The sequence below is a fragment of the Hypanus sabinus genome, chromosome 2, assembly GCF_030144855.1.
Source record: "Hypanus sabinus isolate sHypSab1 chromosome 2, sHypSab1.hap1, whole genome shotgun sequence".
Lineage (NCBI taxonomy): Eukaryota > Metazoa > Chordata > Chondrichthyes > Myliobatiformes > Dasyatidae > Hypanus > Hypanus sabinus.
This window is the reverse complement of record NC_082707.1, coordinates 161,587,841-161,610,607: the sequence shown is the minus strand read 5'-3', so window position 1 is coordinate 161,610,607 and position 22,767 is coordinate 161,587,841. Positions and strand designations below refer to the sequence as shown.

General features: G+C 39.7%; 1 long non-coding RNA gene across 1 annotated transcript in view; it reads right to left on the bottom strand.

Moving 5' to 3' along the window:
* LOC132385846 (uncharacterized) overlaps positions 1 to 22,767 on the bottom strand; it is a 48,646-nt gene that overhangs the window by 12,283 nt on the left and 13,596 nt on the right. Inside the window, exons 2-3 of the long non-coding RNA XR_009509314.1 lie at positions 11,480 to 11,552; positions 5,589 to 5,675 (exon numbers count right to left, since the gene is read on the bottom strand). This is a non-coding gene — a long non-coding RNA (uncharacterized LOC132385846). The remainder of the gene's footprint in view (positions 1 to 5,588; positions 5,676 to 11,479; positions 11,553 to 22,767) is intronic.

Genomic DNA, 22,767 nt, shown 5'->3' with positions numbered 1-22,767 from the left:
TTCTGAAAGACTGTGCAGCCCAGCTGTTGGAGGTGCTGATGGATTTGGTCAACATCTCTCTGGAACAACGCATTGTCCCCTCAGTTTTCAAAGTGGCAGCCATCATCCAGTGCCAAAGAAGGTGATAGTAACCTGCCTAAATGACTATCGTCCAGAGGCATTACCATCAACCATTATGAAATGCTTTCATTAACTGGTCATGGAGTACATTAAAGCCTTTCTCCAGCCCTTTCCAGTTTGCTTATCACTTAAATCGATGCACTGATGATGCGGTAGCCTCTGTCCTGTCCCACCTGGAAAGTGGGGTCTCATACACCAGACTGTGTTTATAGACTTCCGTTCAGCATTCAATACCGTCACACCTCAGAAACTGGTGGGGAAACTGTTCTCACTGGGTCTCAACATCTTCCTCTGCAATTGGACACTAGACTTCTTGACAGTAAGGCCACAGTCGGTCCGTGTGGGCAGCAATGTCTCTAGTCCAATTAAACCGAGCACTGGTGCTCCCCAAGGCTGTGTGCTCAGCCCGCTGCTGTTCACAATGCTAACTCATGACTGTGTTGAAGGATCCAACTCAAACTATGTCAACAAGTTTGCGGAAGACGTGGAGAAGACAAAGGAAATGATTTGGGACTTCAGGAAGGTGCAGACAAACCATCCCTCTTTGCGAAAACATGGCTCGTCTATAGTGAGGGTGAAGTACACCAAGTTCCTGGGAGTTCACAGCATGGATGGTCTCACCTGATCCCTTAATATCACCTCCCTGAACAAGAAGACACAGCAACACCTCCACTTCCTAAGAAGATTGAGGCAAGCTAGGCTCCCACAACCTCAACCCCACCCATCTTAACTGGGTTTTACAGGAGCACCGTTGAGAGCATCCTGACAAATTGTATCTCCATCTGGTATGGGAGCAGATGAGCATCTGGCCAGAAGTCCCTACAAAGGTCTGTGAGAACAGCTGAGAGGATCGCAGGGGTCTCCATACCACCCATTAGGGAAGTTTATCAGGATCTCTGCAGATGCAGGGCCCTTAGTGCTATTAAGGATCCCACCCATCCATCCAGCATCCCCTTTGACTTCCTACCATCAGGCAAGAGATTCCAATGCATAAAGACAAGAACCGTCAGGATGAGTAACAACTTCTTCCCATAGGCCATTAGGCTTCTGAACTCCCTACCACATCATATTCAAAGTGTTCCATGCCTTACAATATTTAATATTAATACACTTTAGTATGTTATTTATGTGTGATTTGTAGATTTTATCCTTACCTTCATAAGTTACATGTGTTATGTGCTTTTCAGCCTAGTTTGAAGAAATGTTGTCTTATTTCTATATACATAATATAGATTATATACATGTATGTAGTTAAATGACAATAAACTTTGCTTGACTTGATCATAGTATGACAGAATTCACCCTGCAGTTTGAGAAGGAGAAGCTAAAGTCAGGGGTATCAGTATTATAGCAGAGTAAATGGAATTATAGAGGCATGAGAAGAGGAGTTGGCCACAGTTAATTGGAAGGGGACACTAGCAGGCATGATGGCAGAACAGCAATGGCTGGGATTTCTAGGAGCAATTCAGTTGGAATTCTTTGAGAAAATATCAGGGAGGATACACATACACAAATTCCAACAGATTTGTCAGGCAATATTTCCCATTGAAGAAACCATGGTTACTTTGGCCTAGTTTATTGTGTGCCTCCACATACCCCAAAACCTCATCCTTAATAATGGACCCTAACATATTGCCACCACTGAAGTCAGACTAACTGGTATCTTCTTTTATATTATTGGCTGAACGTTCTTTACTTAGATTTTCAGAAGACGATTGACAAGCTGCATCACATAAAGGTGTCATTTCATCATCAGATGAAGTATTCAAGGATTTCAAAAGAAAATTATTTTCAATTTGGTTTAATGTGGTGTTTTTTTCTGTTACACTCAAGATGTTTTTACACTTGGCAAATATCTCTTATAGTATTTATCCTTCCATAATGTTAACACTTGTCATTTCAAATTACAAGCTCTTTTGCATTTAATTTGAAAAGACAAGTGTTCTCTTTATAACAGTTTGACATTGAATAAAAATGTCGTGACTTCACATTTGCCTCTATGTAATGCCTTCTCTGGTCAATATTTAATACTTACGAAGTTATAAAGCATAATGCCCAGATCAATGAGCAGATAGAATAACTAAAATGATCAGATTTTGTAAAAAATATTTTTATCAGATCAAATATTTTTGTCAAAATATACCTAAATCATGGCAAGTGATATTTGATTACATCAACAGCTAGTCTAATACCCCCGGGGTTTCTTTTGGTTCTGACGTAAATTGGTTTTCTGGCACTGTTTGGATTTAGCAGCTGCTGTCATGTAATTTCTATTGCTGAAAGCCCTCCTTGTAATCGAAATCTCTCCAGTGAAGAACATTATAGGATACATTTCATATGTTTCTTTAATATACCCTATGATACATCTTTTCAGACATATTATTTTTAGCCTTTGAAAGGCTTGGTGTTGTTCCTATTTATCTTGTTTTTACAGGTCTCCAATCATAACATTCATCACTAATGAAAAGAAATTGTCCTGCATGATTTTATAAAGGACCTTTAAATACATCAGGAGGGATAACATAACCTATGTCAGTTTACCAAAAATGCTAGCGTCAGTGCAAGAGGATTGATTTACTTAGTGACAAGTGACTGCGTCAGTGACACATCAGTATTTTTCTTTTTCTTGGGGCAAATGTAAACTACTGTATTAGCTGTTAAGATAATCTGTGTTAGACTACACACATAAATTCAGAGAAGCATCAGCCTCTCTCAACATACAGGATCTGATTGTAAGGTGTTTTGTGGAACCGGAATATTTTCATCACCATGTCACAAACTGACTTCACTGATCTAATTAATGGTGACTTGGTCATAACTAACAGGGAACACAATGGTGCCGATTGTCACAAAATGCACTTTAGAAGTAAAGTAATTTAGTGATTGAAGGGAGCCAGTAGTTATTGTTTCTTTTTTAAAAAGCTTGTGATGTGAGTTTACAGTCCCAACGAAGGGTCTCGGCCCGAAACGTCGACAGCGCTTCTCCTTATAGATGCTGCCTGGCCTGCTGTGTTCCACCAGCATTTTGTGTGTGTTGATGTGAGTTTAAAGTCTGCCATGAATATTTTTAAAAAGAGTCTGTAACTAGTAAAAAATGATAGCTGTTGTTTTGTCTCCAACTGTTTGAGACTTAAGAGAAGGAAACATGCAACTTTACTGGAGCTTTCAACATATCACACACAAAGTTTGGAACAACTGTCTCTGAAGTAACCCAGCAACCAGAGTGAATCTGGAGAAGGAAAATTGCCGGTGATGCCCACAGTCAAATATGAGCTCAATAGTTAGAAATTTTTGGCTTCTGCTTAAGGTTAGTAAAACCTTGGAGCAGTAAACTGCAGATGCTGGAAATGCAAAAAAAACCAAAATGCTGTAAGTCTTCAGCTGCTCAGGCAACATTAGTGAATGAGAAACAGTTACCATTCTTGCTGAACCTTCAGAAATGGAAAAGCAAATGGGTGCATGTGTTTTATGTTATACAGAGGGGTAGACGGAGAAATAGAGGATGTCTGATAGAGGGCAGACTACAGCTGTCGTGATAATTTCTTTAAAACCAATAGAAGGAACAAAATGCTAGAAAAAAATTGAAATGAAGATTCTGCCATGAGGGCTTATCTGAAAGTATAAAACTAGATATTAAGCCTCAAATGTTGTAATATTTTAATTACACAACATGGAAATGGGTCCTTTGATCCAATTATTCATATTGATGAAGGTGCTAACTGTGTTTGGCCTATGACCTTCATAATATGCTTTGAGGTTGCTGAATGCAGATTTGTAGATTAATTCCATTTGCCTAGAAAGAGTGCTCTGGTGTAAGCTCGATGAACAGCACTTTTTTTTCTTCTAAAGATGTGGATGAACCTTAGTTTCAATTTTTCACTGTATAATTTTTTACAATTGATAATTTTTATACATTGTTGCTGTGAAAACTTTGGTCTGTATTCCTATTGTTCTACTTCCCCACCTTTGCAGCTTAAAATTTATGTGCAGTTCTGATGAATGATTTCAAAGCAAAATCTCGTTCTTCTCCTATTCATGGAGGCATATAAGATGATGAGAGATATAGATAGAGTGGACAGAAATAGCTTCCTTGGTTGTGCTCTCCAATTTTAGCTGCATCCTGTGCTGATTCCTACATTCAATTGTCATGGTGATAGTCCCTGTATTACAAATGTAGAATTTCAAGCAAGATGTTTGAGTCACTTAGACCACCAGCAACTGCGATAGGCAAAATGTATGGAGGATTATGCATTCATGCTATGGAGAGTCAGAGAACAGTCTCAATAACCTCTTAATAACAGTTGTATTGTGTTACCTAAAATGTAATTGTAGGAAATGTAAGCTGTGGAGGGAATGGCCCCATTTTGTTCCTATCAGTTGAAAAAGCTACCAGTCTAATGACGAAGTCTCTGCCTCTGAGTCTCCTTCTGGTAGTGTTTTGCAGTCTCCTACCACCCTTTGGGCGGAAATAAGTTTTCTTTCTCTCTCCTCTCATCGTAATGGTCACTGTATATCTTTACTGTTTGGTTTTTGACTTTTTTCTACAGGAAATAGGTGCTCTCTGTGGCTTTATCTTCTAATTGAACCTTTATTTAAGTCTCCCTTCAGCCCACTTTAATCCAAAGAGAACAATTCTAATTCATCTAAATTGCCTTCATAACCTTTTCAGACCTGCCTTGTAAACCTTACACCGGTTACTTGGAAACAAACCAACAATCACTGAGAGAATAATCCGGGATACTTGACACTGTATAACGCGCTTCCAAATAACAAATTTCCAAATCGAAAAATTACGCTTGATCCTTTATTATGAAACCAACAAAGATGTGTATCGATAAAAAAGCTATCAAAACTAAATTAGCGATATAGCAATCTTAGCGTTCAAATCAGCATAACTAAGCTTTCTAATTAGCAATATAACTAAGGGATACTAAGTGTAATTAGCAGTCAAACTAAATTGACAAAGTTAGTGTATTTAAGTGGTCCAATAACATTCCAATTAATGGTAAACAAATACTTCATTCCCCGACTACCTCTACTATGTAACTACCGGTACACTCATTTTGCTTCTACCACACCCCAACTCACGAGACAGATGACGAAAATAAAGGTGCCACAAACTACAACACAGACAGAAAATAGATACATGACTGCAACCAACAGAAAATTGATACGTGCAGTCACTGGAGAGTTTTGATGAACTTAGAAAATTTTGGAGATACTTATCACGGCACCAAGAATTCTTGCTGGTTTAGATAATTGATAGTGTTAATATTAATGTCAATTAGAATATGGTGACATACAAAATAAAAACCAAATCATCAAAGTAAATTGAAATGTCATCACTAAACCTCAAGAAAACTAGCAAGTGATTAACCATGGAAAGTAAAATAAGAAGGCACCTTTTAACTAGTTATATGCCATGACAAGATTAAATGAACCTAAAATTCTTACTTTATCTCTCCTACCTGGATAGGTGTTAACCACAAGCATGCCTCTTAAGTAGCATCTGACTCTCAGAATTGAAAATGGCCTCTAGATCTTGGGAGATGGAGCTGTGGCAGATACGAGAAAGGTAAGTGAGATTATTTATATGTGAGACCGTACATGATTGCATGCATCTGGATGAAGTGCTTGCCAATTCACCAGGTTCTTTTACTGGAGGCTGCAGGAATGACTCTTTAATGAGTGATGAGTGAATGACAAAGAAAGATTAATAAACCCTACTTGGCATACAAGGTGAGGGATGCTATTCCTAATATTCTTTTGCATACCACAAAACCTTGCTTTTTTGTGTATCTGGTTGTGTTTTTGTCCTGAGACCAAAAACAGTCAATTTGCAATTCAAATAACACTGGACAACAAAGATTTTGCTTCCTGAATACTTTTGGGTGTATCTTATGGATTTTGGGCTTCTGATCATGAAAATCACCTTGAAATATCTTTATCGTGCACCATTTTTTAAAAAAATCACCTATATTTGTTACTTAATTTATCATTCAAGTCAGGATAACTGATGCCAAGTTTAAGGAAGGTTTTTTTTTGTTGGTCCACTAATCAAACAGGTCATCAATGACAAGCAATTTAAAGAACTTCTCATGGGATCTGAGAAAATTGTCTGGAAGGCATTCAAGGATGTTGAAAATTTTGTAACGATAGAGCAAATAATACATGTAGATGGTTGACAACATGCTTCAAGCATACAAATCATGAAGTGCAACATGTTGCTAAAAATTCATTTTCTGCATTCCCATTTAGACGTCTTCCCTGCAAATCCTGGCGCGGTTAGTGAAGGGTTTCTGCAGGACATTGCGGTCATAGAGAAACAGTATCAGGGCAACTGGAATCCATCAATGCTGGCTGATTATTGTTGAACACTTAGCGAGAAGCCTCAGACATTGAGTATAAACAAAAGTCATCAACAAAACACTTTTAGCTTAGTTGAACTATTGCAAAGCTTCAGCACCATTAGGCAATTAAATGCATTACATTCAATAAAAGTTTAATTTCTTGTTTCTCCAAATTCCTACGTGATGCAAGTAATCTGAAATTATATTTGTGCTCCGCTTCAAGCAGCTTATCATAACCAAAAACAAAATCTGAGGAAGCGACACTTTTGAAAAAACTTATTGTTTGGTATAATTTTCTATCAAGTCATTGACATGTAAAGAATCCAGAAAGGTGAAATCCTTTTTCACACCATTTTGGTTTCTCATGGATTAATAAACATTTTGCAACACTATGATCAAAAGAAAAGTGAAAAGATTCAAGTAGGTTTAGAAATGCTGCAAATGATAGTTAAGCACTATCCCAATGTGGAGGGTTAACAGACTTCAATGGTCTGGAACAAATAACTGCATAGACATTTTTTTTGCTTTACTCATTGATTTATGATGTTATGACTTCATAACTGTTACTTGGTTGATTTTGTGTGCTGGTTAAAGTGGATAACATCTGTGACATTGTGCATGCAGAGAATATCAAAAGCTCAGACATGAGACATAGGCTTTTTAATAAATATGTGATAAAAATCAGACCAGGTTAAAGTGTCTGAGCAGTGTGACATGGAACAGGTACTGAGCACTTATCTGTAAGAAATCAGCTATCTCTGAATCCCTGTCCCCACTATCTCAGCACTGGACACCTACTAACATCTCGATTTCTCTCAGCAAGCATTCAGCAGTATATTTTGAGCTGAATGGGAGATCTTCCTTTGATCAAATTTAGAACACCTTTTTTTTCTGAAATATCACCGTTTTTAAATTTCCTATTTTGTACTTGGTGTGAAACGACTTGTTAGGGCCCATCTGTTTTCCAAATGTATCTTTTGTAAAATAATGTCTCAAATTTCTGTTTTCTTTTTGTTGTATTCTTTTTAGGGACATTTCTTCAAGATTCCTGAAGTCTTCTCCCAACTAACCATTGAAGTTGTTTGGGTAGACTGTTATTTTTAAAAACTTTTTTAGAAGGTGGCATATTTGTACAACTGGTAGAGAAGCTGCCTCACAACTTCAGCTTCCTAGGCTTAATCGTCTGCTCTGGTGCTATCTATCTGTGTGTAGTTTGCAGTTTCTCCCCTGGGGCCACATGCTTTCCCTCTGGCTGGGTTAGTTTTCTCTCACATCCTGAAAGTGAGCAGGTTGATTGGTTAATTGGCCACTAGTGTGTAAGTGAATGGCAGAATCTGGGGGAGTTGGGGAGAACTAAATTGGGTTGTGTGGGACTAGTGTAAAAATGGGAGCCTAATGGTCGATGCAGACTCGATGAATTGGTTTCTGTGCAGTACCTTCCTGTGACTGAGTATACATGCTCTTTTGTTTTATATCTGAAGGCTTATAAAATGAGCTTTGTTTTGTGTGGTTTCAATCTGGTGCAAGAATGGAGAGGGGTTAAGGAACACATTGAGCTTTGGAGGAGAGAACTTACTTTTTCACAGTCTCTGGGTATTTTTTTAGTCCTTTATGTTGAGTGAGCAATGGTGGCAAAGTTGGCATTGTTTGTACATTCCTATCACCTTTGAACTGAGTGGCTTGTTTGGTAATCTGAGTACAATTAAGATTTGCCTGCATCAGTGTGGCTCTGGAGTTGAGCCAGAGCAGATCATAACATTTCTGAAGAATGGTTATAGACTAGAAGCATTAACCCTGTTTCTTTCTTTACAGGTGCATCATGACCAGAGTATTATGACTTATTTCAGATTACAGCTGCTCCCTTGGTCACAAACACTGACTTATGGATAGCCTGTACATACCGTACCCCCTCCCCTTGCTGCCATCTTATGTCTGGGTAATGAATATTTCTTAGAAACGGAGCCCTGTCATAATCTGGGTGCTCTATGGCATTTCACAGAGAAAGAAGATGGCGGGTGTTGGAATCTGGAGCACAGTCCCAGAACTAGACAGATTGACAGTTCCTCTCCACAGATGCTGTGCAGAGTTCTTCCAGCAGATTGTTTGTAGCAATTACACTAACTTGCTTTTACAGAAGAGAGTCACCTGTTGGTAATTTATTTTAATTTCACATGCAGTGAGCTGTGCAGACAGAACCCAAGTACTTCCTTTGGTTTTTTGAAAAAATCTTGATCGCCTAGACAGTTGTGTCTGAGTGAAGCACCATACTTTTTTCTCTCATTTCATGAAAATCGAGTCAGCAGCATGCACCGCTGGTCTAGGTAGTTGAAATGAAAATAAATCTCAGGATGCTGGGTTCATAGTGAGCCTCAACAAAAAGGTGTTCTGTGGGACCAAAACAGCTTTTCCTAACGTTAGATCCTTCTTTCACAGTGCACCCTGTGTAATAGGGAATGCTGAAATAGTTGCACTTGACAGCAATATCTTTCTTTGTGACTCCATAATCCCTTCTGGGTGAAAATTACATACAGAGACCTATAATTAGAAGTCATGTAAAGCAAAGTATAGTCATATTTCTGGAGAGGCTCAGCAACTTTAAATGCCTTGGTGTTATCATTTCAGAGGACTTGTCCTGGATCCAGCACATGAACACCATTACAAAGAAGGCATGGCAGAGCCTCTACTTTCTGAGAAACTTGTATAGATTTGGTTTGTCATTTAAAACTGATTATTGACTTCGGGGGAAGAAACTGGAGGTGCTCATTGGGGAACTTTAAATTCCTTAGTGTTATCATTTCAGAGGATCTGTCTGGGGTCCAGCACGTAAGTGCCATTACAGCAAAAGTACGGCACTTCGATAAAAAGTTGCGAAGATTTGGCATGACATCTAAGACTTTGACAAACTTCTGTAGATATGTGGTGAAGAGTATATTGATTGATTGCAGCCTGGTATGGAAACACCAATGCCCTTGAAAGGGAAATCCTACAAAAACTTGTAGATATGGCCCAGCCCATCAAGGATAAAGCCCTTCCTACCATGGAGCACATCTACACTGAGGGCTGTCACAGGGAAGCAGCATCTATCATCAAGGACCTCCAACCCCTCCCCCCCCCCCAAATCCAGGCCATGCTTGCTTCTTGTTGCTGTTATCAGGGAGAAAGTACAAGAGCCTCGGGACCCACACTGCCACTTTCAAGGACTCTTCATCTTATGTACTCAGTATTTATTTCTTACTTATTTATTATTATTATTTTATTTTTGTATTTTCACTGTTTATTGTTTTTTGCACATTGGTTGTTTGTCTGTCTTGTGTAGGGTTTGCATGGATTCTATTGTGTTTACTGTGAATACCTGCAACAAAGTGAATCTCGGGCTTGTATATGGTGATGTGTACGTACTTTGGTAATAAATATACTTTGAAGTTTGATAACTGGTGTAGGACTTTTCCTTACTCTTCCAAACCACCTTACTGGATGGAGGTGATGGGAGTCTATCACAGGCAGTGATTTAACTGGACAAATACTGTAGATGCACAATATCTATTTCTAATAAACTGTTGGTTGTCTATTTTCCAGCTTAAAGCTGTCCCTTAGAAATCACAGCTACCAATAGTTTTGGATTTTATTTAATTGCTGTGAGTTTATTTTTCATTGACCAATCTTGAAAATCTAATCAGTTCATTCCAGGGAGCATGCTGTTTCCCTGATATCCTTTGACAGTCAATGAAAGAATGTGAGAAATCCCCCATTTGCCTGGAATATCTTTGCAAATCTAAAGCTAATCTGCTAGAATGGAAACTTTCCCACTGGAATCTGTTTGAATGAGCTGGATAAGCGCAGCAGTTTTTCAGATAAGCGACCTGCTTTTTGCTAATTTGTCTATGTCGCTTTGATCAGTGTGTGTATTTTCAAGGTAGATAAAGCAATAATTCCTGCTAAATGTCAGTGTTATCAATGGTAAGGACAGGCCAGTCACTTTGACATTGGGTAATTCTTCATGCCAAATATAATGTTTGTGAATTTAGCAATTAAAATATTAGGAAAATAATTTATAATTTTATAATTTCTCATGTTTTGCTTCTGATGTTGGTTGTCTTTGTGGATTAAGAAATTTGATGACATTAAAAAACAAACACCATGTAGGTCCTACTATCTTGACCAAAACACACAATAATTTGTAGTTGAATGATCAGAATCAAAAATTTGAAAATGCTTCCTTTCTCATGTTTCACTCTGAGATACCTTTGTTTTAATTCATTTGGGAATTCCTGGCTAAGTAGGATTTCTTTTCCATCCCTAGCTGCCCTGAACTATGTTGCTTATGGGGTGGTATCAACTTAATAGTATGAATAAAGCAATGAAAATTATGCTTACAATATTTTTATAAGAATATTTATCTTCAGATTAATCAATTTATAGAAACTTTGTACTAAAAACGGTAGACTGCGATGGTTTTCAATGCTGACTGGGTTTAGGATGGGCAAAAGATGAAGTTAGTGCAGGATGTATTTAATGATTAAGATATATCGAGTGGCTTTCCACTCAAGCACGCTGAAGGTCGAAGCTGGTCAAAGGGGAGAAGTTTGCATGAGCAGTTTCTGACAAGAAGGGGCAGGTTCCTTCACAAACATTTGCATGGAGGTGGATTTCAGGAGGCAGGCACAGCCTGTTGGAATTTTCCGATTCTGACCCCTTGAAAGAAAGCTTTTCATGTACCTTTGAATACCTTTTTATGGGATCTCTGAAGCGGATCCCATAAAAAGGCTTTAGTTGTTCAAGGCCTCACGCAAAATCAAGTCATCAGCTTTCAATAGAATAGGGCTCCAATTAGCATACATTTTAATCTATCTACCCATTTGGAAAACAATATGTTAAAGTTGACAGTGTCAGGCAATACACGTACATACTTCAGAGTAATTTATGGTTTCCCTCATTTGTAATTGCTTCTGCATGGTTTCTGTTAGATGAGCGCTGTAAACATGATGTCTTTGTTTCAGTAAATACAATACCTTAGCAACATAACTGGAGCATTCTTTCTGAGACATCTTTCCAATATCATACATAAATCTTGTGGAAATCAATCTACAAATAAAAGTGAATAATATTTTCTTTATTCTTTTAATGCATGGTTCTGCATTCAACAATATGCATCTTTCTGTAAAACTAAAAATAGGTAATGTAATAAATGAAACATTTGGTGTGTTGGTTAATATTCAAGTTTACCTCGAAAGTACCCATAACTCTGCATGTAGCATTTTATTGCACCTATTCCAGAATGTAATAAATTATACCTCTGGATAGAAATTATCCTAATTTTTCCTTCACTTACACTTCCATTGCCAGCATGGCATCTTGAAGTAGTTAAGTTGTGGGCTGAGATTTCGAGCCCATTATTGAACACTGAATATCATTTTAAAAGAATAAAGAACATAGTTGTTCTCTGAAGTTTTATATTTCCTTGATTTATGTTTTATGTTGGAAAATAACTCCTGTGGTGATATTATTTATATCAAGTATTATTCAATTCATGTTGAAAACCAGAATCAGAATCAGGTTCAGTATCACCGGCATGTAACATGAAATTTGTTAACTTACTAATATAGAAGAAGAAAATAATAATAATAAATAAATAAACCTTATTCAGTATACTTTATACACTATACATTATCAAATAGATTAAAAATTGTGCAAAAAAACAGAAATACTATATATTAAAAAAAGTGAGGTAGAGTCCAAGGGTTCAATGTCCATTTAGGAATCGGATGGCAGAGGGGAAGAAGCTGTTCCTGAATTGCTGTGTGTGTGCCTTCAGGCTTCTGTATCTCCTACCTGATGGTAACAGTGAGAAAAGGGCATGCCCTGGGTGCTGGAAGTCCTTAATAATGGACACTGCCTTTCTGAGACAGTGCTCCTTGAAGATGTCCTGGGTACTTTGTAGGCTAGTGCCCAAGATGGAGCTGACTAGATTTACAACCCTCTGCAGCTTCTTTTGGTCCTGTGCAGTAGCCTCCACCCCCCCACTCCCATACCAGACAGTGATGCAGCCTGTCAAAATGCTCTCCATGGTACATCTATAGAAGTTTTTGAGTGTATTTGTTGACATGCCAAATCTCTTCAAATTCCTAATAAAGTATAGCCGCTGTCTTGCCTTCTTTATAACTACATCGATATGTTGGGATCAGGTTAGATCCTCAGAGATCTTGATGCCCAGGAACTGGAAACTGCTCACTCTCTCCACATCTGATCCCTCTGTGAGGATTGGTATGTGTTCCTTTGTCTTACCCTTCCTGAAGTCCACAATCAGCTCTTTCGTCTTACTGATGATGAGTGCCAGGTTGCTGCTGCGGCACCACTCCACTAGTTGGCATAACTCACTCCTGTATGCCCTCTCATCACCACCTTAGATTCTACCACCAATGGTTGTATCATCAGCAAATTTATAGATGGTGTTTGAGCTATGCCAACCACACAGTCATGTGTATATAGAAAGTATATGGGATAAGCACATACCCTAGAGGTGCACCAGTGTTGATCATCAGTGAGGAGGAGATGTTATCATCAATCCACACAGACTATGGTCTTTAGGGTTAGGAAGTCCAGGATCCAATTGCAAAGGGAGGTACAGAGGCCCAGCTTCTGCAACTTCTCAATTAGGATTGTGGGAATGATGGTATTAAATGCTGAGCTACAGTCGATGAACAGCACCCTGACATAGGTGGTTGTGTTGTCCAGGTGGCCTAAAGCCATGTGGAGAGCCATTGAGATTGCATCTGCCATTGACCTATTGTGGCGATAAGCAAATTTCAATGGGTCCAGGTCCTTGCTGAGGCAGGAGTTCAGTCTAGTCATGACCAACCTCTCAAAGCATTTCGTCACTGTTGATGTGAGTGCTACCGGGTGACAGTCATTAAGGCAGCTCACGTTATTCTTCTTAAGCACTGGTATAATTGTTGCCTTCTTGAAGCAAGTAGGAACTTCCACCCATAGCAGTGAGAGGTTGAAAATGTCCTTGAATACACCCACCAGCTGGTTGGCACAGGTTTGCAGAGCCTTACCAGATACACCTTTGGGACCTTCTGCTTTGTGAGGGTTCACTCTCTTTAAAGACAGCCTAACTCCAGCCTCTGAGACAGAGATCACAGGGTCATCAGGTGGATCTTCACAGCTGTAGTTGTGTTCTCCCTTTCAAAGCGGGCATAGCAGGTGTTGAGTTCATCTGGTAGTGAAGCATCGCTGCCATTCATGCTATTGAGTTTCGCTTTGTAGGAAGTATTGTCTTGCAAGCCCTGCCAGGGCAGTCATACATCCGATGTCACCTCCAAGCTCATTTGAAATTGTCTCTTTGCCCTTGAAATAGTCCTCTGCAAATCATACCTGGTTTCCTGCTCCAGGCCTGGATCACCAGACTTGAATGCTGCAGATATAGCCTTCAGCACACAATGTACCTCCTGGTCCATCCACGGCTTTTGCTTTGGGAATGTGCAGTTAGTCTTTGTGGGCACACACTCAACTACACAGGTTTTAATGAAGCCAGTAACAACTGCAGCATACTCATCCAGGTTCGAAGATGAATCCCTGAATACAGTCCAGTCCACCGATTCAAAGCAGTCCTGCAGGCGCTTCTGTGCTTCCCTTGTCCAAACCTCCTTGGTCCTCACTGCTGGTGCTGCGGTCTTCAGTCTCTGCCTATACTCAAGGAGTAGAAGTACAGCCGGGTGATCAGACTTCCTGAAGTGAGGGCATGGAGTAGCACGGTTGGCATTCTTGATGGTGGTGTAGCAATGGTCCAGTGTGTTGTTTCCTCTGGTATTGGAAGTGATCTCTTGATAGTAATTGCTTAGTGATTCTTTTTCAGACTGGCCCGGTTGAAATCTCCCAAAACAACGGTGAAGGGGTTAGAGTGTGCAGTCTCGTGCTTGTTGATCCCAATGTTCGGATCATCTAAAGCCTGATTGACATTAGCCTGAGGTGGAATGTAAACTGTTACCAAAATGACCTCAGAGCACTCCCGTGGTTGGTAAAAAGGACAGCACTTAACTACTAGATATTCCAGACCTGGTGAGCAGAATTGGGACAGCACTGATATATCTGTGCACCAAGAAGAGTTGATCATGAGGCGTACTCCTCCACCCCTGCTTTTGAGAGACTCTATAGATCTATCCTGACGGTGTATAGTAAACCCATTGATCTGAATTGCTGCATCCGGTACGGAAGGAGTTAAACATACCATATAATACTCAAGTGATTAGAACAGTAATTATGTGTCTTAAGGTGGCGTTAGGGGAAATAGAAGTTGTTGGGGGGACAGTCAAGATTTTGGGGGAGGCATGAGATCTGACCGACCACTGGTAGAGCAAGCAGTTTCAGGAAAAAAGGATGAGGCACTGGAACGCAGGAAGAACCATAGCTCTGCAGGCAGTGAGCACTCGTCGTCACAACGCGTCTGAAACTCGGCAATCTCATCCGACCTTACCAACCAAACAGACATTACTGGAAATGCATAAATTAGCAGCCAGGGTGCCCAACAGTTCCCCTTGAATTGCAGCACATTTTTTTGACCTTTTTGACACTGTAGTTGAATTTTTGCTCAAAGTCAGCAAGAGATTGGGAAACAAGATTGAATTTCTGTGTGAAGATGAGGCATATCTAACTGATCTGTATGACAAAATTAACTTTCTTAATATGAAACTGCAGGGTGAGAACTTCAATTTAATCCAGGCAAGAAGTGCAGTGTTCACTTTTATCGAAAAATTGGCAATATATAAGCAAAACGTTGGGAGAAGAATGTTCTCCCAGATCCCCTGCATGCAAAGTATGGCACTCTCTTTCATCGACGGTGACTTGCACTGAAGAAGGATTTTTTGAATCGATTCAAGGATTTGAACAATTTTGAAATTCCGCACTGGGTAATTAACCTGTTTCTTTGCAAGGTGGAAAGAGCTTGCAAGAAGAAATTATTGAAATTCAGAATGATAAAGAAGCAAAAATGTCGGCTTTTGTGGTAGGTGGCTACACTGTCACACGAAGTTTCCTGGTCTTTAGAGAAGAGCCAAACTGCTCTTGGTTGCATTTCCATCTACGTACCTAGTTGCAGTGAACCACCTACTCACAGAACCAGAAACTGCTTGGATATTGTTATGTGCAGAGACTTGAGGCTTTTGCAGTCACAACTTGAACCAGATATTTCAACTCTTGCTAAAAACCATCAACCTCAAGGTATCAAAGCTACTGTGCAGCACACAGGTACTGCATAAGCTAGATTTAAAGACAAATAAAAAATTAAAGTAGAATATCTTTCTCATGTTAGCATATGGTAGACATGTTTTTATGCTATGGGGGCACCGGAAAGAATATTGTGCCTATTGGGACATGGCAGGTATGAAAGTGCTTTGGGGGGCATTGGCCTAAAAAAGGTTGGGAAACACTGGATTAGAACATTGGGTTGCATTAGTTCCAAATAAACTCAGCACAAGAGGTTACCGCCAATTTTTCAAGTACTTAAGCAGATGGGAGGGATAATGCAAAAGTGCCATTCACAAAAGGGAAAATTGAAAAGCCGGGACATTTTAACCCATTAACTCAGTTTATGATAAAATTTGAGCCTCTAAGGAAGGATGAACTTTTATAAACATTGAAAGAAATGCAGCTAATAGTGAATATTATTGATTTGTATAGCGTTGGCTAATTGACTGATTTAGTTGAAAATGAGGGTATGTCTAAATAAAAGGAATGTGCCCATGTGGAAAAGTTGGGGACAGCAGGTGTAAGCTCTGTTAATCTCTGGTATTGGACGTGAGGTTTCAATCAGAGTCACAGATTGATAGAGTCGTCTTCTGCATTTATGTTTAGGTGTGAGTTATCATTTTGTTCATGTGTTCATCCCTCAGGACCTTTCAGCATTTACTCTGTTCTTTACTTCTCCGGCAGTTCCTTGGGACAGATAATGACTTGTTTCCAGTTTTGTTCTTGTTACTTCTGAGCTTCTGAAGCAAATGGTGAAAACCTAACCCTTTCTACCAATGTGACAGGAAGTGCCCGATCAGACAGGTGATGAGTAGTTTGTGAGGTGATGTGTTTCTTATCCCTTTACACTGGTCTCTGACTGTTTCTGAAGCACAGACCCAAGGTTCTCAATATGATCCTGTCTGCTCTTTCACTTTGAGGAGTTCTGGGTCAAGGATATCGAGAGTTGGCGGGATGTTGTATTTTTCTCACAATTACAATGAGAATCAGGTTTAATATCACTGGCACATGTCATGAAATTTGTTGTTTTGTGGTAGTAGTACACTGCAATACATAATAAACAATTACGTTACAAAAAGAAATATATATATAAACAATTAAATAAGTAATGCAATAAGAGCAAAAACAAGAAAAAATAGTGAGGTAGTACATGGGTTCATTGTCCATGCAGAAATCTGATGGCGATGGGAAAGAAGCTGTTCCTAAAACATTGAGTGTGTGTCTTCAACTTTCTGTACCTCCTCCTTGATGGTAGCAAGAAGAGGTTACGTTCAGGGTGATGGTGGTCCATAATGATGTACGAGGCATCACCTTTTTAAGTAGCCTTGAAGCTGGGGAGGTTAGTGCCCAAGATGGGGCTATCTGAGTTTGCCACTTCCAATACTGTCCAGTGGCTCCTCATACCAAACGGCGATGCAAACAGTTGGAATGTTCTCCATGATACATCTGTAGAAATTTGTAAGAGTCTTTGGTTGCATACCAAGTCTCATGAGACGCCTGCTGTTGTTGTGCCTTCTTTACAATTTACAATTGGGCCCAGAGATGTTGACAGCAAGGACCTTTGCACTGCTGATCCCTCAGTGACGGCTGGTGTGTGTTTTCTCATTGTTACTATCGGATAGGAGATACATAAGCCTGAAGGCACACACTCAGTGATTCAGGAACAGCTTCTTCCCCTCTGCTGTCCATTTCCTAAATGAACATTGAACCCATGAACACTACCTCCCTTTTTAAATATATATTATTTCTGTTTTGCATGATTTTTAATCTATTCAATATACACATACTGTAATAGTTTTACTTGTCTATTTTTATTTATTTTTCTTCTATGTTATATATTGCATTGAACTGCTGCTGCTAAGTTAACAAATTTCATGACAGATGCTGGTGATAATAAACCTGATTTTGATTCTGATTTTCTCAACTTCCCCTTGCTGAAGCTCACAATCACTTCCTTGTCTTACTGGCGTTGAGTGCAAGGTTACTCTTTCAACACCCTTCGTGCAGTGAATCTATCTCACTCCGTTTTTCTCAGCAGACCTTTGATCACAGCGTTGAATGGCTTCCCATGTCCAGCTGGACACCTCTTCCAGTGATTGAACTTGGAATGGAGCGTTTACTTCAGGAGAATGGTGACAGGCAAACCCATGATGTGACCTGCTCAATTGATCTAACTAATTGTTGGCTATTTATTCTCTGAATGGGTGCATGTCATTTCAACTTCCCTTGACATTCCCCTCCCAACCTGCCCATGCTTGCCTTCTCTTATTGACAGGGTGAGGCCCGACACAAACAAGAGGAACAACACTTTGCATTCTTCCTGGGTGGTCTACCTCCCAATAGTATGAACATTGAAATTTCCAGCTTCAGGCAACTCTTACCTTCTGTTCCAGCCCCTTCTCCCTTCCCTTTTGATCCACCTACAATACTCCATCTTTGTCTTTTTTCCCATAACCTCACCCCCCCCAGCCTGCCTACTTTCAACCTCTCCCCCTCCTGGTTCCATCCATTTACTACCCACGTACTTCACCCACCAGGATTCCCCATACCTCCACTGTCCCCAGTCCTGTTCTATCTGCCTACCACACCCCTAATAATTTCTATTTCCTTCTTTACTTCAAAGTAAAATTTATTATCGTTACCATTTATATTACCAGACACCACTTTGAAATGCAATTTTTTGTAGGCATTTTACAGAAAAATAAAGAAATATGCCAGAATTTATGAAAAACTGTAAGAACAAAGAATGAAAAGCAACCAATGTGCAAAAAGAGAAAAATTGCACAAGTTAAAAGAAAAACAGAATAATACTAAGAACATGAGTTATGGAGTCCTTGAAAGTGAGGCTGTGGAATCAGTTCAGAGTTTGAGGTGTGAATGGAGTTCCCAACACTGGCTCAGGAGTCTGATGGGTTATCAGATTCCTGCACATGTAGCCTTAGTGTTTCTGCTTATCTCCCTCCTGGCTGTCTCTAGCTTCACCCTTCCCTTCCCCCTCAGCTGGCTCCATCCGCCTGACATTCTTCACCCTTCCTTGATCTATCAATCACCCACTGGCCCTGTCACACCACGCCCGTTCTCTGCTTTACACTGTGTATTGGTCCCCACCCCCACACTCCAAAAACATATGGGTTAGTTAGGGTTAGTAAGTTCTGGGCATGCTCCGTTAGCATTGGAAACATGATGCCTCAGTATATATTCAGACTGTGCTGATCGTCAATGCAAATGACGCATTTCACCATGTTTCAATATGCATGTGACAAATAAAGCTAATCTTTAAACTAACCTTTGATCTTGCGTCTCCATTCTTTAGTCCTGCTGTAATTTCAAACTGAAAATTTTATAATTCCTTTTCCCTCCTCTAGCAGATTTTTTTTGTTATTTGAGCTTTCCTGGTGTTCCCATGATCAATGGAATGCTTGCTCTTCACATCCTGCACATTCCACACTCAATTCTTTAATTCTCCTGTGTTCTCACTTGTATTATATGAAGTTTTCCAACCATATGCTTTGATGGAGTAGCACTGCCTGGAAGTACTTGTCAGACTGTCTGCAATGTGCATGTTTTAGCTGGGAGTCTGCTGAAGCTAACAAGTTAAATGACAATTCCAACTTGTGATAAAAGTGTGAAGATCCGTACACTTACTCAATGTGTGGCATATGTCTCTCTGATGGAATTACATCACTGTGCAGCGTGCCAAGACATGGTCACATGCTCAGATTTCAGCGCTGCTCCTTGCACTGTGGGACGATAGCACTGGACAGGGACAGGCAACACGACGAGTGTGTGAGCAAGGCCGACTCCTTTTTGAATTGCAATGATGAGATGTGGAAGTTTGTTCTTTAAATCCAGTGCCTTTAATTATAGGTGCAGCTGTAGTGACCAGAGTGACACTATGAATCTCCAGACTGGTTTTGATGAAAGACGTTTACGAAAGGTTGCTTTTTTTTTGTAGAAATGAGTTCTTCTCTATCTAGGATACTCGATTTTGTACATTGGATGACAGTATTTATCTTTATGTTACTTTTTTTTGCTGTCAGCTCCCTCCAAACAGTCTTAAAAGAATCTAATGGGGCGTCCACAGCTATGATGAAGCCCCTCTCAGGCTGGAGGAGAGACCCCTCATTGTGTCTGGATAGTCTCTAATCTGATGGCATTAATGTCGATTTATCTAACTTCTGGTAATTTTCCCCCTCCCCCTTCTTTCTCTTTCCATTCCCCATTCTGGCTTCCCTTGTCTTCTCCTCACCTGCCCATCACCTCCCTCTGGTGCTCCCCCCTTCTTCTCTGTTTCCCATGGCCCACTCTTCTCTCCTCCTTCAGCCCATTACCTCTTCCATCTACTCACTCCACCACACACCCACCTCCCCCCTGCCAGCTGTCACCTGCCAGCTTGTACTCCATCTCCTCCTACCGCCTTCTTATTCTGGCTTTTGACCCCTTCCTGTCCAGTTCTGATGAAAGGTCTCTGTCCGAAACATTGACTATTAATTCCCCACCTCAGATGCTGCCTGACCTGCTGAGTTCGTTCTGCATTCTGTGTTAATGTGGCTCTTGCTCTTATTACCAGAAGCCTGTCGCTTCTGACCATCATTTGAAGTCAGAGTACCTCCAGGAAACCATCAGAGAATGCGAGGGCTCTTCTCTACTTATTAGCCCTTCCTGAGGATGACTCATCTGCCTCATTCATTACTTGAACTCTCTTTCCATCAACTCTTGGAAAATGATTTTACCATTTGATTGGGTGGTGTGTTCCAGAAGGGCAGTTCAGGAAGTTAATGGAGGTTTTATGTGCAGGGAGATGCTCATGGTTTACTAGAGTTCATCCCAATGTGTCCAGGAGAAGAGAGAAGTTTGGAACAGAAACTTTGAAATGAGTTAATCACGCTGGAAGCGAATGAAGTAGTTTTGGACAGAGAATGAGTGCTCAGGGAGAATGGGACTAGGAGCCCGAGAGAAACAACCGTGACCCCATGCTTTTGGTGAATTTAGTTTACCAAGAGTGTGATGAGCAGAGATTTTTTGTGAAAGAAGGGAGGCAGATTTTAAAGTCTGTTTTATGAATGCTTTTCACCTGAGCTCATCAGCTAAATTAACATTTAATAACAAGGTAATGTTGCACTGAACATTACTATGTCATGATATTTTCCTTTGTTTGGTATAGGAACACTTTGGTTGTCTCATTTTCAATTATTAATGATCAAATTCAAAATTCAAGTTAGTCATTCTTCAGTACGGGAGTGTAAAGGAGAACAAAATGATTGTTACCCCAGTTCTGATGCAGCATAAAAGCACAATAAATATAAATATAGAAGCAATCTTACAAAACACAATGTACAAATAACTTGAGTGTGACTGTATATACTGAAGCTTAATTTATATAATTATATAGATATGTGATATTGGGTACAGCTTTATAAGGTGACTCTGACAGGAAATGAAGTGACAAAGTGACTCTTGGAAAGAGGAATAAAAACTTTATAAAAACCGTAATGATAGTAATTAAGGTCTAATACTTTCATCTCCTTGAGATATATTGTTCTTTGTTTTGTCATTGCCATTTTAAAGTCTGCGAAGCAAATCAGTAAGTGATAAGTTAAAGATTTTGATCAGACACAAGTTTTCCTGAAAGAACCCACTGTTGACTTTAAGCAGATCTCAGTTCAATGTTTATTCAGCATCATCATTCACCAGCAAGGATAAGCTTTTGATTGATCATTTCACAGTTAGATCATAGGATAACTGTACAAGTGATAGCGAGCGATGCTTGTTTCCTGCTGCATAAACAGAAACTGCAGTGAAGGCCCTTGAGTTGTAAATTGCAAATGATGGGAGTATACTTTATATTCATTAATACAGAAGTAATTCGGAGCAGATGAGGAGGGTGAAGCCTTGCTATAATCCACATTTTGCTGTATCCCAAGTTGAATAGCTACCGCATGACAGTTCAAGAGCTTTATTAAGATAGAGCAAATATTTGCAAAAGTGTATGGATAGCGGGATCTGAGCTAATATTTCTTTCAAATCTGTATGAACTGAATTGTATGTGCTTTTGTTTTTAACTTGATTTTCTAAAAATACTGGATTGGTCTGGGCTTTTATTATTGAAGCAATAGACATGTCAGATACTGGGTGTATGGGGTATACTGGAATCGTACAAATATTCGGTGCTACATAAGACCGTTTGGCTCATCAGGTCCATACTAGGCAAAAAAGAGCTAATCATATTTCTTTGCATCTGATCTGTAACAGCATCAAAACACCAAAACATTTAATAATAAAAACTGGTGACATTTTCTGCGTTAGCCACTTTTCAGACACTGAGTTCCAAAACCTTCCCATCAGCCTTTGTTGTAAATACTTTTCCTCAATTCTCCCTTAATTCTTCCACCAACTACGTTAACACTATGTTGAAGCTTCTCATTTTCTCATCCACTTTCCAAAGGTAGTATTGTAGCAGTGTGCTACATGAAGCGCTAAAATTACGACACGGAGTCGGTAACTGCAGTCGAAGGAAAAAACTTTATTCGAAATCCTCAGCCTCACTTTTAAGCCTCACTCAACCTGCAGAGGCTCCAAAGCTCTGTGCTCGCAAACCCCCGTAGGCTATCTAATTGTGAGCTGGTTCGGATGTGCCAGGAAATGGGTCGCCACAGTATTATGTTTTGTAACTTCAAAGCATTAAACTAATTCAAAGGAAGTCACAGGAGCTGGGAATGTGGGTCTAACTTTGTGTTTACTTTGAGTGAGGCACGCATGTATCATGTATTTGTACATATGGATTATTCAAATTAACAAGGCATTATATAAACAACAAAGAATGTTTAATCAACCCGCATATATACAAAATTACTCAACTATAACTGAAATATTAAATACACTGCTCCCTGCTTAGCTGTAAACTTCAACTCAGTAGAGAATGCATCTCAAGAATATACAAAGTATATTATTGTGCAACTACTATATACAGACATCCACAGTATAGTAAATTATTTTAGTAGTCCCATTCATGCCTAAAGATTTAATCGCTGTGGAGGACTTCTTACTGTTGAGG